We start from the raw sequence: 15,811 nt of genomic DNA, 5'->3' as shown, positions 1-15,811 counted from the left end.
TGCCCAGATCTGATAAAAGAAACCCTTCCTCAGGAATATTTCCGCCTCAAGTCGTGGGCCTGGGGAGGAGGCAGTCCCCGGAGGTTCTCTGTTACCACAGCTGCTTTGCCTCAGAAATTATCAAACGGTCCTGGTGTGGGGTTTGTTTATCACTCATGGGCCAAACAGCCATCCAACGGCACTTCCATCTCTATGCAGCTGCAGCTGCTGGCTTTGCTCCGGAGCTCATTAGAAGAGCCTGACTCCAGGACAGGCGCCTCTTCAAGGAGTCCCAAAGGCTGCAGAGAATATAAATAGGGAACAGTGATTGCAAAGACTACAGAGAGGATTTTGGCCACAGGGTTCTTCCTCCAAAATCCCCACACAGATGTAGGATACATTAGAAAATCTTTTCTGTACTTTCTATTAATTTTTTTTAAAGCAGTTTAATTTGCATTGGGGAAAAAGAGCTGCAAAAGGATTTATTAGCTTTAACTTTTTCCGAGAAAAGGCTTTCATTTTCCTATTACAGTGGACCCTTGGTATCTGCTGGGGTTTGGTTCCAGGACCCCTGTGGGTACCAAAATCCGTGGATGCTCAAGTCTCATTATATATGATGGCATAGTAAAATAGTGTCCCTTATACAAAATGGAGAACAACTCAAACATTTGCTTTTTGGAATTTTGTGGGGAATATTTTCAAGCTGTGGTTGGTTGAATCTGTGGATGCAGAATCTGTTGTTTAATGGTATTTTAATTACCAAATATTTTTGTACGAAGAATGGTGTAACAATACTTCTTAAAAATCTGATCTCTCTTCAAGAAAGAATGCTTTCTTGAGCAAGTGGGAATATGGATGTAGTTCAATGTCGGAGCGCATGCTTTGGATGCTAAAGTTCCAAAGGTTCAATCCTGAGCATATCCAGATATTTATTTACCTTTAGATAGAGCTGACATAAGAGCTGAGATTAAACTATAGTGTCAATGTAATGCAAACCTACATGATAATTCTCCGTCTCTGCCTCCGTGTCTCTCCCTAACTCACTCACTCACATAATTGTAAAACAAGTGGAATAGGTAGAAATAAGACTGAATTTTAGGAAATCTTTTGGTAAAAAAAACCATGACAATATCGAGACTTTATAAATGTCTATTAAAACAATATACTGAAGATGAGATTGTTAAAGAGAACATGGTGATATGGGCGCAAGACATAGGTCATGTGCTAGAACTAGAACAATGGGAGATATCCTGGATTAAGGTAAATGTAAAGATACTGACTCTGTTGATTGCAAGATTGGCAGGTTGGCAGTTCAAGGCCCAAGTGCCACATGATGGGATGATGTCCCATCATTAGTCCCAGCTTCTGCCAACCTAGCACTTCGAAAGCATGCAAATGCAAGTAGATAAATAGGTACCACTCCAGTGGGAAGGTAAACTCTGCTATCATGCTGGCCACATGATCACAGAGTAGTTTCTGACAACGCTGGCTCTTTGACTTAGTAATGGAGATGAGCACTGCCCCCTATGTTCGGACATGACTTGACAACTTTGTCAATGGGTAATACCTTTACATTTTACTTACTCTATAGATGATACATGACACCAAAAAAGATATGTAGAATATATGGCAACACTGATGATAAGTGTTGGAAATGGGTAAAGAAAAAAGGAACATTTTACCATGCCTGGTAAAGAGGCAAAACAGTTTTGGGGGGAAATTAAAAATAAATAAATAAAATAGTACAGATTAAACTGAAATATTTTTGTTAAATATGTTAGATAAACATACAGGAAAAAAATGGTTGTATATTATATGATAACATCTATCAGAATGTGGTGGGGAGAAAGACTCCAAGTATAGAAGAATGGCTTATAAAACTTTATAAAGTATTGGATTTATAAAATGACTAGAAAGTTAAGAGATGAGAAATCAGATAAATATTTACAAGATTGGAATAAAGTGTCAATATACCTAGTAAATAAATGGGGTCACTTAATGACAAATTTATTCAAGATGGAATACAATTTGACTAGAAACCATAACAATGATAAATAAGATTAAAGAAGTTACAAAAGTAGAGCGCAGAAAGTAAAACAAAGACATTGGAAAGAAAAAAATCCTTATATGGATACATGGGCTTAAAAGGAAAAAGGGACAAATGAAACAAATGAATAACAGAGGAAAGCGAGACATTCTGATAAAATATCCACTAAAAGACGAAACATGTCAGCTTTAAAGGACAGAGAAGCCACTCAGCTATATTAAAGGATTGCTAATAAGAAAACCTAATGAAAAATTGCAGTTGTTTACTGTTTTGATTATATGTCATTGTTTGTTTGTTATATGTTTGTATGTATTGTTATGGCATGTCATGTTTTGTATATTTGAAAATTTAGTAAAAATGTAATGCAAAAAATAATAACACAGTAACTGTAATACACAAACACTCCCAGTTGCAGCTAGTGGATCCCATGGCAATGAATGTTAAATCTGTTCCAGCTTTTAGACAGAGTTCTAGAGTTCCTAGCAATCTTCAAGGGAAGCTGGTAGCTCCCATGTCAGCGGGGGGGATGAATACACTCCAGATTTTAGACAAAACTTTGAGGGACCCATCTACATGCTGAGCCCTTTTTAAAAAGTGTTCAGCACTTTGGATAGTTCCTTTGAAATCTGGACACTGCTAGAACTCATTGGGTGTCTCTGGATATTGTTACACTTGCCTGCGTTACAAATACAATATGAAAAAATGAATATAATTTTTCATCCCTTTTTCCACTTTGGCACTGTACAAGTATGTCCTGATGCTGTTGTTGTCATGTGCCTTTAAGTCATTTCCAGCTTCTGGCAAGCCTCAGGCAAACCTGTCATGGGATTTTCCTGGCAAGATTTGTTCGGGTGGGGTGGGGGGACTTTCCTTTGCCTTTCTCTGAGGCTGAGAGAGTGTGACTTGCCCAAGGATACTCAGAGGGTTTCCATGGCTGAACAGGGATTTGAATTCTGGACTCCCAGAGTCTTATTCAGAAGAAATAGTATAAAATAAAATAAAAGTGGACATTTGAAATCCTGCTCAGTCATAGAACTCTGTCTTATCAAAGATATTATAGGTAACGGAGAAAAGCATAGCGGGAGTATGAATATGTGTATTTGTGTGCAAATATATTGCATGCCACCTTTCTAGCTGGAGGGACCCAAGGCAGCTCACAGACATACATCAATCAGAAATTGGGAGGGTGTACCCCACATTAAGTACTTAACCACTCAAAATCAGAAACCCACACTCTCAATACAGTGCCATTTAGAAAACAGCACAAAGCCACACCTGATCCAGTGCTCACTGAGAGAAGATTTGGAAGACTCAAATCTTTTGGGAGGGTGCACACTGCCCATTTTTAATTCATTCTCTCTGAATTTCAGCCCACTTTGTTTCACTTTGCCAACAACACCACCTCCCTGCTATGACAGCAACCACAATTCTAGTGAAGGCTGAAACTGAGAGTGATAAATGGGAATGTACAACAGGATCTTTCAAGGATTGGATGGTGTGTTTGGTTTTTCCTGATGTTGTGGAGTTAATAAAAGAGCCACTAATGACCCAATGAAAGCTTGAAAAATGAATTCATAGACACAGAAAAGGGGCGAGTTTAACTCCATGGATTAAATGCTCAGATGTGAATATTCCCCTGACATTTCTAGCAACAACTGGCAATGAAAATCAAGCAGAGTCTCATAACTTTTACTACATTGTCTCTTAGACTAGTCGGACGGTTTTCCCCCTCCCGCCATAATCTTTTGCAACCTCTTCATTTAAAACTGGATCACTGCTCCTTTTATGAGAAATACTCCCTGTCATTGAGCCTGATGTGCCAACAAGCTAACTTGAAAATTTGGAAAGAAGCTGATTCAGTCCTGCAGAAATCATCTGGCTAAAATCCAAGTAAACCCATTTATGGCCTGCAGTCATTAATCCCCCAAGTGTTTTGAGTTTTATCATTGTGCGTCACACACAGATAAAAACAGACTTAACCATAAACAAACACTTTAAGGACTCTTCCAAAGTTTTGAGTTTTACGAACATTTTCTCTGCATCCGGGCATTCACCAAGGGGCTATAAAGGTTTAAATTCAAGGGTAAAAGAGAAGAACCGAATCAACTGGGATCCAAGGTCTTAATGGGAATCTCCCAAATTTCACATGCTTAATGCTGAAACTGCAAGCCCTACCAATTAGCAACAAAAAAGCCACCTCATTCTACAGTGGGGTCTTGCTATCTGCTGCAGTTCAGTTCCATGTGGATATCAAAATCAGTGGATGCTCAAGTCCCATTTATACACAATGGTGTTGTAAAATGGTGTCCCTTGTATAAAATGGTAGAATCAAGGTTTGCTTTTGGGATTTTAAAAAAATATATTTTCAAGCAATGGCTGGATGCAGAATCCATGGATATGGAGGGCCGACTATAATATCTTGTTGGCAATGACTAGAGGTATTTTTTAAGGTATGCCATTACTCTCTAATCATAATTCCATTCAGAGTCAGCTGAAATGGAAAGGAAAACTAACTAATCTCTGAACTGTGGGGATGCCAGCTCAAGCTGTTCAATGGTCATCAATCCCAGCCAAGTGGAACCAATGGTGAGGCATGATGGGAGCTGTTGTCCACCTATAGCTGGTGAACCACCATCTCTTCCTCAACCCATCTTCAAGTTTCTGTCTCCATATTCAAATTCAACCATTTCTGAAGCAAAAAACCTGACAAGTAAACTGGCAATTCTAAGTCATCAGTCACAGTACCCAAGAAGAAATGTTTACAGTATTGGACTTGGACCTGGGCGATCGTGATTCAAGTCCTCATTGAGGCATGGAACTTCACAGTGATTGTAGATTTCTTTCTCTCCCCCTACCTTTCAACCTGGTCAATACCCCTAGTCACTACCAACAAGATATTACAGTCAGACCTCCATATCCATGGATTCTGCATCCACAGATTCAACTATTCATGGCTTGAAAATATTTTTTAAAAATCCCAAAAGCAAACCTTGATTCTATGTTGCTGAGTTGTTCTGAGAATAAAGTGTGGAGGAGGAAAGTGATGCATACCGCCTTGAACTCATTATAGGAAACAAAGGCCTGTTACAGACAGCCAAAATAAAGCTGCTTCGAGTCACAGTGGAGGTATGGTGTTTCAATGATGCATGCGTCCTAAGAGTCCAGAAGTCGCACCAAAGCCACACTCCAGACTGGAGCGTGGCTTTGGTGTGGCTTCTGGACTCTTAAGATGCATACATCATTGAAACACCATACCTCCATTGTGACTCGAAGCAGCTTTATTTTGGCTGTCTGTAACAGGCCAAAGGCTATGACTGGAACTAAATAAAAAGATGACAATACTTGGCATACAAGAGCAGAATGAGGTCATGTTTTTAGGGTGGGTCTACACTTACTAGAATACTCGGCACTGTCTCTGGAATATTCTGGCCCTGAATTCCCCCCTTACCTGCTCTCTTTGCTTTGGTTTTTTTTTCTTGTGCAGCAAATGATGGGCAGATGCCTTTCCATGTCACTATTGTTTGTCATGCAGCACCGTTGCTGGGGTTAGAACAAGATGCCCAGCCAGGCTATTGATGCTGGGTACCTTGTTCTGACCTCAGAGTGACTTGTGCCCACACTGAGTGAAGGCAGTTGCCATCATCACTGTGAAGAGAGCTGAAAACCCAAAGCAAAAGGAGAGTTATTTAAATGTGGATTAAAGGGAGAAAGCTTCAAACTGGGTGCGTGGTGTTGTGAAGAGTCTCTGGATCTGATTTGGGGATTTGGCCCATTACACAGCAAGCCTTGAGAGGGAGGGAATTTGGGGTAAATCACCCATGTAGAAAAGCCCTTAATTCACCTGCAGGCCAGCAAAAACAAAAACAAAAAAACCTCCTTTAGTCTGGTCTCAAGATCTTTGCACTCTTCCAATGCTCTCTCAAAACTTCTGTGACTGAGAAAGCCAGGATGAGGTTTTGGCAACTGAAGGAGAAAACTTGTATCTCCATGCTTAAGGCAGTGATGTCCAAACTCTGCCCTCCAGGTGTTTTGGACTTCAGCTCCCAGAATCCCAAACCATTGGCCAAGGTGGCTGAGTCTTCTAGGAGCTGAAGTCCAAAACAACTGAAGTACCAGAGTTTGGACATTGCTGGCCTAGGGTGACCAGAGTCACTGAGCAAGTTTAGCTTCAAACTCAGTACTGTCCGTGAGTGCTGCATCTTTTGGGGGTTCTTGTGGTGAAGGGAAAACACAGCTCTCCATCCCTGAAATGGAGGCCTGTGTGCACAGGGAACACAAGTACACACTACAGCCACACAGGGTGTGGCACAACACATAAACTCACTCTCCACACACTCAGATTGGACATTTTGCTACTGCACAATGCATTTAAACAGTTGCACTGCATGCAAAAGCAAAGGAAGAATTTTACCCTTAGTTTCAACATTGAGAGGCTGCAGAGTACCCCATGAGATTATAAAGAAGTTTAGGCTATACAAACTTTATACTGTTTCATAAACTTGAATGAAATAAAACTGCTGTTCTTTCTGAAGAGGATGGAAGTACGGTTGGAGCCTCCATGGAGACACATCTTGTGGCTAGACTGGAATCTGTTCCCAGTGGTAACAAACTGCATTCTGCAGATACTTAGAATTATCTTTACCACTTTCCATGGTAGAGACCTGATACTCAAAGAAGGACCTCAGGTGAAGCTTCAGAGGAACATACAGTAAGAATACAGGAAGATGAAGTTATAAAATTCAGATGGCCAACTCTCTCAATAAGCATACACAAACATATGTATAGCACAAGCTAAAGATGGTTTTAAAATGGTATAAAAGAGTTACAGAATAAGTAGTCCAGAATATAGGGTTGATCCCTAATAAAAACAGATGAAATACTAGCAAGTTAACTTACAACAGTTCTGAGTCTGACACACAAAAATGAAATACTCAATTCAATGTGTTCTACAGATCTTATTGGTATAATTAACTAGGGCCAATTAGATAGCCAATTAGATGGCTAATGACATCTCAGGCCAAACAACAGTAATGGGATGAATAATTCAACCTTGGTCACTGAAGGACACCTTCCACAAACTGAAGTGACCTCTTCACCATATATCCCAAATGCAAGTAAGAACAATGTAAGAGAGACTGTTTTAGCATTTTTCTTTAAGGAAAAGAAAAAGAGTTAAATGCTTCTATCCATTTATAATCAAAAGCCATCTTCAACAAAATAGCAAAATGGCAGCCCTTTCATCCCCAGTCTGTGGCAGGATGCTAAATGAAATCCCCTTTTCAGAAAAATGACACCACGCCTCAGGAATGCACAGAGCTACTTGCTGAAATCCATTAAAGAGACAGGCACCTTCTCCTCTCCACTGCACCCAGTCACCAAACTCCCTTCAGCATTGATTGCAAGCTTTCCAAGCAGCTACTATAGCTGCACTTCAAGCTGTGAGAGGTTGTGTTGATCTGTGTCAACACAGTTGCCTGCATTTATGGACTCTCCTGGGAAAGATATGAAGTTATGGGGTCCAGCATATGTTCCTAGTGTCACCAGGCTTTCAAAACAGAAATAAGGGACAACCAAAATTTATGATATGCAGGGCTGACAGTCTGGAAGTAGCTATTAACAAGTTTGTGTTCTAACTAAATACCAAATGAAAGTATTGATTTCAGTTGACCAAGCTATGTATTTCTCTATAAAATTAACATATTGTCCACATTCATAAATTACTTGGTGCACACACTTCTGTAGCTATGAAGGGCCCACACCTTAAAATACAGGATTTTTGTGGGTGGGTGAGGGCATCCTGTTCAGGATATATAAAAGAAAAAGCTTTCCAACCACAAATAAGGGGATCTCCTTGTAAAAAGAGACACCTGTCAGTCTTATATGTTTTCAAACCCTCAGATAAGAAACATCCCTCATAATAAGGGACACTGAAATCCTATGAGCACATGGAGTTCAAAAATGACCCCTACATTTCTGGGTTAAGAGCAGTAGGCTTGCCCACTACATTCTTTTGTACTGCAATTCATATCCTGCCTGCACAGCAAATGATGCGAGGTTGATGGGAGTTATAGTCTAACATAATCTGAAGGTGACACATTCCTTGGCTCAGAGTAGAATAGAAGCCAAGAACTTGAGATACCAGAGCTAAGCCACAACACTGAACTGACAGTGAATTTCCAGGCATGGCGGCTCAGAAGTCTCAATCACTTCATCAGGGCTTATTCCCAAGTAAGTGTGCAGAAGATTTACAGCCTGAGTAACCTTGGGCTAGTCTCTGTCTCTCAGCCTAACCTACCGCACAGGGTTACTGTGATGATAAGAGGGAATGTCTAAGTTCCTTGAAGTAACAACAGGGTTTTTAAAAATGTAAGCAACAAATAACATGTTTTGCTTAAATCCCAATGTAATTGCATCTTCCCTTTCCTTGCTTTGTCTAGGGAGAGAAAACACTGATGATGAGCAATAGCTAACAGGACCTCGGAGGGTTTTACCGTCCCAAAGCTGTTGTTTGTTTGGTTGCAAACTCTCTCCCTTGACACCTGGCTGCCTCTGCCCAGTTTCCTGATGGGTTCCTGATGAACTCATTAGACAGGTAAAGTACATTATGTAACGATGAAATAACACAGCACAGTAAACAAAAGGGAGGGGAATCAGAAATGATGCACCAAGCTCAGCAGCTCTCTTTTTCTGCTTCCTCCTCCCTAGGACAGAGCACACGTAAACTATGCCGAGACCATTTTTACTCCAGGAAAACAAACCACTGCTACCTAGTTTGAAAAGAAAACTTTCCAGGACTACCCAGAAGCATTTAAATTATTGTGGGGGCTACAGTTTGGGAACACTGGTTCAAACTTAACTGCAGCCATGCATGGTGTTGCAGGCCAGTCTTGAATAAAGTTCCCATTTGCCAACTGAGGAACACCAGTCTGAAAATAGAAATATAAGATATCCTGTGTCACAAGGTTCAAGTCTGGGTCAATGAGAAATAAAAACGTTTCTGATGATGACCATCAAACTTATTTCTCCATAATACTGTTTGTTAGTTTTTTCTGCACACAGGTGAATACATTTTTACCTTGATCAGCATTCATGTCTGCATTGTAGGCATTTTGCCAACATTTCTCCATAAGGCACCTTTCACAGGGAGAGTCTTAATCCTATGTTTGTGTGTTTCAACCTGTGTGTTTAAAAGGTTTTATTGTATAATCTATGTTGTACCCTTAAGCCCTGGGAGACAACTGGGTAAGACATTTTAAAAAAGTTATTCTGGTTTCATTATTATTACTTTGGTTTCACCTTTGTCTGTGCAGCCAGACAATGTCTCCTGAGCTAGATTCTGCTGTGCTGCCACAGGATATCAAACAGCTTGCTGAATTTGAAATAAGTAATGCTTTGCTTTTTTCCTGAGTCTACTGAGAAGGGCAAGATTTCACCCTGCCCCCCCTCTGCTGAATTAATTGAATGCAGACAACTTTGGCATTTTGAACTCAGTTTGCAACATGACTTGACAATCTGGTCAAAGGGGAAACCTTTGCCTTTTTCTTTTGCAGCAACTTGACAAGGACAAAGGGGTAAAGTGGGAGAAGGAGAAAAGCTGGGACATTGTAAAAGGGACTGAAAAAGTGGCATGACAGAGGCTTAATCAGGACTGTCACTATCCAACAGGACAGTTGGAGTGGATGGGGAAGGTTGAGCGGTTGCTTAAACACACCTAGTAAGAAGGATTGCAGTCGGCAGCACCGATATCGCAGGATGACATGGTCAAACATTTTCTTACGACTGGGTGTCATATGCTGACACTTTCTTTAGCTCCAAATCAGCTAAAATCTAAAATCAGCTTGGAAGGGTAAGTAATGACTTGTCATTAGAGGAGGAGGAACATCATTTATTAGCAGGTGGATGTAGAAAAATGGGACTCTAGTTACAGCTACTGTTGCCAGAATCCCAGCAAACAGGGACTGTTGTCCACAGAGGAGCTGCAGTCTCTGTCTCCCTGGGCGCAGGGATACTGTGCTGCCAAAGGCCTGCAAACAAAGAAGAGAGAGTGTCTTTGCCCCTCCAGATCCTTTGGAAATGCCAAAATCCCTTACCATTTGTCACCATAGGGACTTTTAATGGGATGTGCTAAGCTCTCATTTTCACTACAGGTTGAGTCTCCTTTCTCCAAAATGCTTGCGACCAGAAGTGTTTTGGATTTTTTTCCTGGATTTTTAAATATTTGTATATACATAATGAGATATCTTGGAGATGGGACCCAAGTCTAAATGCAAAATTCATTTATGTTTCATATACATTGTATACACATAGCCTGAAGGTTATTTTATACATCATGTATTTTTAATTCTGTGCATGAAACAAAGTTTCTATACACTAAACCATCAGAAAGCAAAGGTGTCACTATCTCAGCCACCCATGTGTACAATTTTTAGATTCTGGAGTATTTCAGAATTCCATATAAGGGGTACTCAAGTGATACCGGTGTTATATTTTACATTTGTTTGTTTGTTGTTCTTGTGTGCCTTCAAGTCATTTCCAACTCACAGCAACCCTAATGAGACCCTATCATAGGGGTTTTTTTGGCAAGTTTCTTCAGAGGGGATTTGCCATTGCTATCTTCTGAGCTGAGAAAGTGTAACCCACCCAATGGGTTCATATGGCCGAGCTGGAAATCGGACCCTGGTCTCCAGAGTCGGCATATTAAATGAACTTTTGCGCTATACATTGTTTAACCTACACCTTTTAAAAAGGAAGCTTTTGTACTGTAAGCAGCCTGGGGTCTCGTGTTGAGAGAAGAGAGAGGTGAGGGGGGAAAGAGAAGCAGACAGATGGTCTGTTCTGACCAGGGCTTCTGGGAGCTGGAGCTATCTGCAGGGCTATAGGTTTCTGACCCATGGCCCTGGTCTGTTTGCAGCAAAGGTTCAGCAGGTTAATGAGAAACAGCCATTACCCTCTCATAGGACTGCTAATGGGGTGCAAGACAATAACAGATGCTTTCTTTAACAACAGAGAAAAGAGGTTGTGATGGTTCAGTTCCCTTCCCTTCCCACTGATGTCACAGCAGCCATATTAGTTAAGGCAGTGGAACTGAATCATAGAATCATATTTATAGAATAATAGAGTTGGAAGAGACCACAAGGGCCATCCAGTCCAACTCCCTGCCATGCAGGAAATCTCAATCAAAGCATACCCGACAGATGGCCATCCAGCCTCTGTTTAAAGACCTCTAAGGAAGGAGACTCCACTACACTCCAAGTCCAGAGATCTGTAGGGAGGTGTGTGGAAATATCACTTGGAGGCAGATAGGGTTACATGACAAAGTTTGTTTTCAATTTAGCTTTCTGTCTACCCATGAACTGAGGATAAGCCACGCACCTTATGACCGGCTTCTTAATCCAAATGATCTTTCAAGGGTGCCTGTACTACTAACTCCGACTGGAAGGAAGGACTGTGGAGTGAGTCAGATTTCTCTTAGGAAATTTCTTCTCCTCCCTAGTACATTTCCATAACAGCAAGAATGAAGAAGTGAGCCAAGGTGGCTTGAGTGTTGGACAACAATTCTGGAGACAAGGATTCAAGTGCAGCTCTCCCTGACATCCTAATTCCATGCCAAGCAAAAAGATCTCTGCTTTTAAAAAAAAATGGTAGAAAATTACACACATCTGCATGAAGTATCTTTTATGGCTCAATGAGAAAGCCTGCAGTCAAACTTTCTTCTTCTTGTTTTCATACTGCTGAGATGGCATTCTCAACCTTACTTAGTTAATGTACAAAAGCCTTTGGGGATGAAGGAAACATGCCTGTGCAGAGCAAAAAGATGTAATCTTGTGTCAGCTTTCGGCCAGTCATATGCAAAAGGGTTCCAGCATCTTTAATAGTTATGTGGAAAGGGGAATGTAGAAAGAGCCAGTGAGTCATAGTGGTTTGAGTGTTGGACTGTGACTTTGGAGACTAGGGTTTGATTCCCGGCTCAGCCATGGAAACCCACAGGGTGACCTTGGGAAGTCACACTCTCTCAGTCTCAGGGGAAGGCAAGGGCAAACTTCCTCTGAACAAATCTTGCAAAAAAAAAAAAAAGCCATGATAGGGTTTTCCTTAGAGTTGCCATACTTTGGAAACAACTTGGAGGCACACAACAACATTTATTGATTGCTCACCAGTAGTTCCTATAGCAAATGCATAAAATATGGACAACATAGATGTGTATCTTTAAACATTTACATCTGGCAAGGTTGACCTTAGGGTTGTCATAAGTCAGAAACAACTTGAAGACACACTACAGCAACAACAGAAAGGGGAAAGCCAGATCATCTACACCAGTGCTACTCAAACCTGGATCAGTGCTGGTTCACAAGCTATTGGCTGTTGGTAGATGGCAAGTTTCCAGGAAAGAAAAAATAGTTACAGTCAATTAAGACAAATACGGTGCTGGTCCCTTACACATTGTAAGAAAACCCAGTTGTTCCTCTATATCAAGGCAGCTTAAGAAGCAGTGTTCTGCACAGCATAAAGATGCAACACTCTGTTCTCTTTGAGAGCTGGCCCCCTTCATAGGAATTTGTGCATATAACCAAATACTCTGGTTTGTTGTTTGCCTTTCAAATCAACTCCAATTTATGGCAATCCTAACCTAGGGGGGTTTTGGCAATATTTTTTTCAGAGGAAGGTTTGCTGTTACCTTCTTCTTAGACTGAGAGAGTGTGACTTGCCCAAAGTCACCCAGTGGGTTTCCATGGCTGAGCAAGGTCTTCCAGAATTCTTCTCCAACACATAACCCACTACACCAAGCTGGCTCCCTTGTTGAAATAAAACATGTATGTGCGTGTGCACATGCGTGCATGCCTTCAAGTCACCTGATGATTTACGCCAACCTGATGTATTTCACAGGGTTTTCTTAAGCAAGGAATACTTAGAGGTAGTTTTGCCAGTTCCTTCCTCTGAAATATAGCCTACAGCAAGCAAGCGTGTGTGTGTGTGTGTGCGCGCGCCTTCAAGTTGTCAAACTGCATTAATTCTGCAGTCTAAATGTAGATGAAGGCTCAGAGGTGGCTTTGCCAGTTATTTTCTCTGAAATATAGCCTACAGCATCTGGTATTCATTGGTCTCCCACCCAAGTACAGGTTTGAGTCGCCCTTATCTGGAATTCTGTAATCAGAAATATTCTAAAAGCCAAAGCATTTTTCATAGGATGCTAAGATAGAGACATCTTTGCTTTCTGATGGTTCAGTGCACACAAACTTTCTTTCATGAACAAAATCGTTAAAAATATTGTATAAAATTACCTTCGGTCTATGTGTATCAGGTGTATATGAAACATAAATAAACATTGCGTTTAGATTTAGATCCCATCTCTATCTCATTATGTACATATATGCAAATACAGGTATTCCAAAATAATAATAATAAAAATAAAAACACATTTGGTCCCAAGCACTTCAGACCCTGCTTAGTTTCCAAGATCATACAGAATCAGATATCTTTAGCGTATTTAGATCTAAAAAATACAGGGCCCTTGGTATTTGCTAAGGTTTGGTTCCAGAACCTCCCTCCCTGGATACCAAAATCCATGGATGCTCAAGTCCCATTATGTACAATGTATTTGAAAATGGCATCCCTTGTATAAAATGGCAAAATCAAAGTTTACTTTTGAGATTTTGTGTGTGTGTATGAATATTTTTGAACTATGGGTGACTGGATCCATAGATGCAGAATCCATGAATATGGAGGGCTGACTCTATTAGCATGGGACAATGTGGGAAGATCTACCAGCAGTTCCCATAGCAAATGGATAAAATATGGACAACACAGTTATCTTTAAACACTTATGTCTGGCCCTGTCCTGGGGCCCTTTCATATTATACAAAAGATATGAGATTTTTTTTAAAAAAAATCAAGTTGTGGATAATTGAATCCGTTGATAAAAAAATGTGGATATGTAGGGCTGACTGTATGTTTGTCACATAAAGCCTAAATAAATGGTCCACAGACGAATCAGGAACTGACAATATGCCCACAATTTAAAGAGAGATCTTTCCTGATATGAGGCCAGTCTGGACCAGCAGTGATTAAGGAAGAGGCTTAAGTTAACTTTTAAGTATTTGCTTTGCTGTCAGATTTTGATGTCATGGTGACATCATGTCACTGAGTGCTGCGGGGTTTTTGACATGATAGCCAAACCCGTAAAACCAGGAAGCACTTCAGTCACTAAGAAAATGAGATGAGGCATATTTCACAGTTCCAGTGAAATAGATCCATTCAACTCTCTAGGTCATCATCAGACACAGGGAAGTGAACCCTGAAGCCTTAAACGTAGTTCCTTATTATATTCAATATGGGAAACTTTCTTCGGAAGATCTGAGATTTGTTTGTTGTTTAATGAGGAAGTAGGATGCTTAGTCATAGTATTTCAGCCAAAGATGATGACAACTGTCATTATTAATTCAAGATTATCAATCAAGTACATTATAAAAGTACAGGGTGAGTCTCCTTTATCCAGAATTCCAAAATTTGAAATACTGCAAAATCCAAAACTTTTTTCATGGTTGGCTGAGATAGTGACACCTTTGCTTTCTGATGATTCAATGTACGCAAACTTTATTTCACGCAAAAGATTATTTTAAAAATTATCATATATAGAATTACCACCAGGCTATGTGTATCAGGGGTTTATGAAACATAAATGAATTTATTTAGACTTGGGTTCCATCTCCAAGATATATCATTATATTTACGCAAATATTCCAAAATCCAATAAATAAATAAATAACCCAAAATTTAGAACATTTCTGGCTCTGAGGATTTTGGATAAGAGAGACTCAAATTGTATTTAAACCACATTTTCAGCATGTGGTTTACCTCCTGTGGCCCCATCCCCTGAGTATACCCAAGAATATGAATTCATGCACAGCTATACAGGTGTCTATATGAATATATACTATACCAGTTTGGAGAAGTTATATTTTTGGACTAGAAACTCCAGATCAGGGACGTAGCTAGGATTTTAGGAAGGGGGGGGCCAGACTAAGTGCCACCATTATAATGGGGCTTGAGTGGGGGGGGGCCGCCGCACACACCATTCATTTTTTAAAGGGGGGGGGGGGGCCCGGCCCCCCCCATCCCCCCCCCCCAGCTACATCCCTGTCCAGATTCTGAAAACTGTAGACTAATAGAAGACTTGTTAGCCATTAAATGCTGACTAAAAACCTGTTCTTTTGCAGAGCCCTTTGGAAATCATTCCTTGGCCACAAGGAAGGTCTACTTGTCTATCAGACTGATTCAGCTAAGGAGTAGTGGCTTCTCTTAAAACAGCTAAGAGCTTATACAGTATTTTAAGCAAGAACTGTCATAGAGATTAGTAATCTGAAGTAGTCAATCGGATAATGTGTCCTCTTTTTTTCTTTTCTAAATATAGTAAACCCACCTTATCCACAACCTCTAGTTCTTCCTCATATACATGTAAACTTTGTGGGTCAGCAACTGCAGTGTAATACTCTCCTCCCCTCCACATTTCATAGCGTTGCTTTTGGCCCACAGGACACGAGGGGATGATCCCTATTCTAGTTTCTCCATTTTTTCTGCCCTACTTGCTATCACTGTATTCTCTCAACTCTCCACCTTGCTAGATTCTTCCCATCCTATCAGACAGTAGGATTCCTGTCCCATAAAAGGAAATCTGACCTGAAAGTTTTCATTGTAGGGAATCACATCTTATTGAAAGACATGTTGTGGGCCTATGGATGTTCAGGGCTGCATCTGCACTGCAGAAATCGTACAGTTTGACAATGCTTT

The 15,811-nt window shown here is 40.5% G+C and overlaps 1 protein-coding gene across 2 annotated transcripts in view; it reads right to left on the bottom strand.

The window, feature by feature from the left end:
• The window catches only part of LPAR2 (lysophosphatidic acid receptor 2), a 59,337-nt gene that overhangs the window by 21,497 nt on the left and 22,029 nt on the right, over positions 1-15,811 (bottom strand). Inside the window, exon 1 of one of the 2 annotated variants that reach the window (XM_042452374.1) lies at positions 9,102-9,196. The exons of the other annotated variant lie outside the window; for it this stretch is intronic. The gene's annotated coding sequence lies outside the window, so the exon portion shown is untranslated. Of the gene's footprint in view, positions 1-9,101; positions 9,197-15,811 lie in introns of those variants that run through there. 2 annotated transcript variants of the gene reach the window in all.

The sequence above is a fragment of the Sceloporus undulatus genome, chromosome 2 (genome assembly GCF_019175285.1).
Source record: "Sceloporus undulatus isolate JIND9_A2432 ecotype Alabama chromosome 2, SceUnd_v1.1, whole genome shotgun sequence".
NCBI classification, from domain to species: domain Eukaryota; kingdom Metazoa; phylum Chordata; class Lepidosauria; order Squamata; family Phrynosomatidae; genus Sceloporus; species Sceloporus undulatus.
Note: the sequence above shows the minus strand (reverse complement) of the source record. Positions and strands in the feature narration are given on the sequence as shown.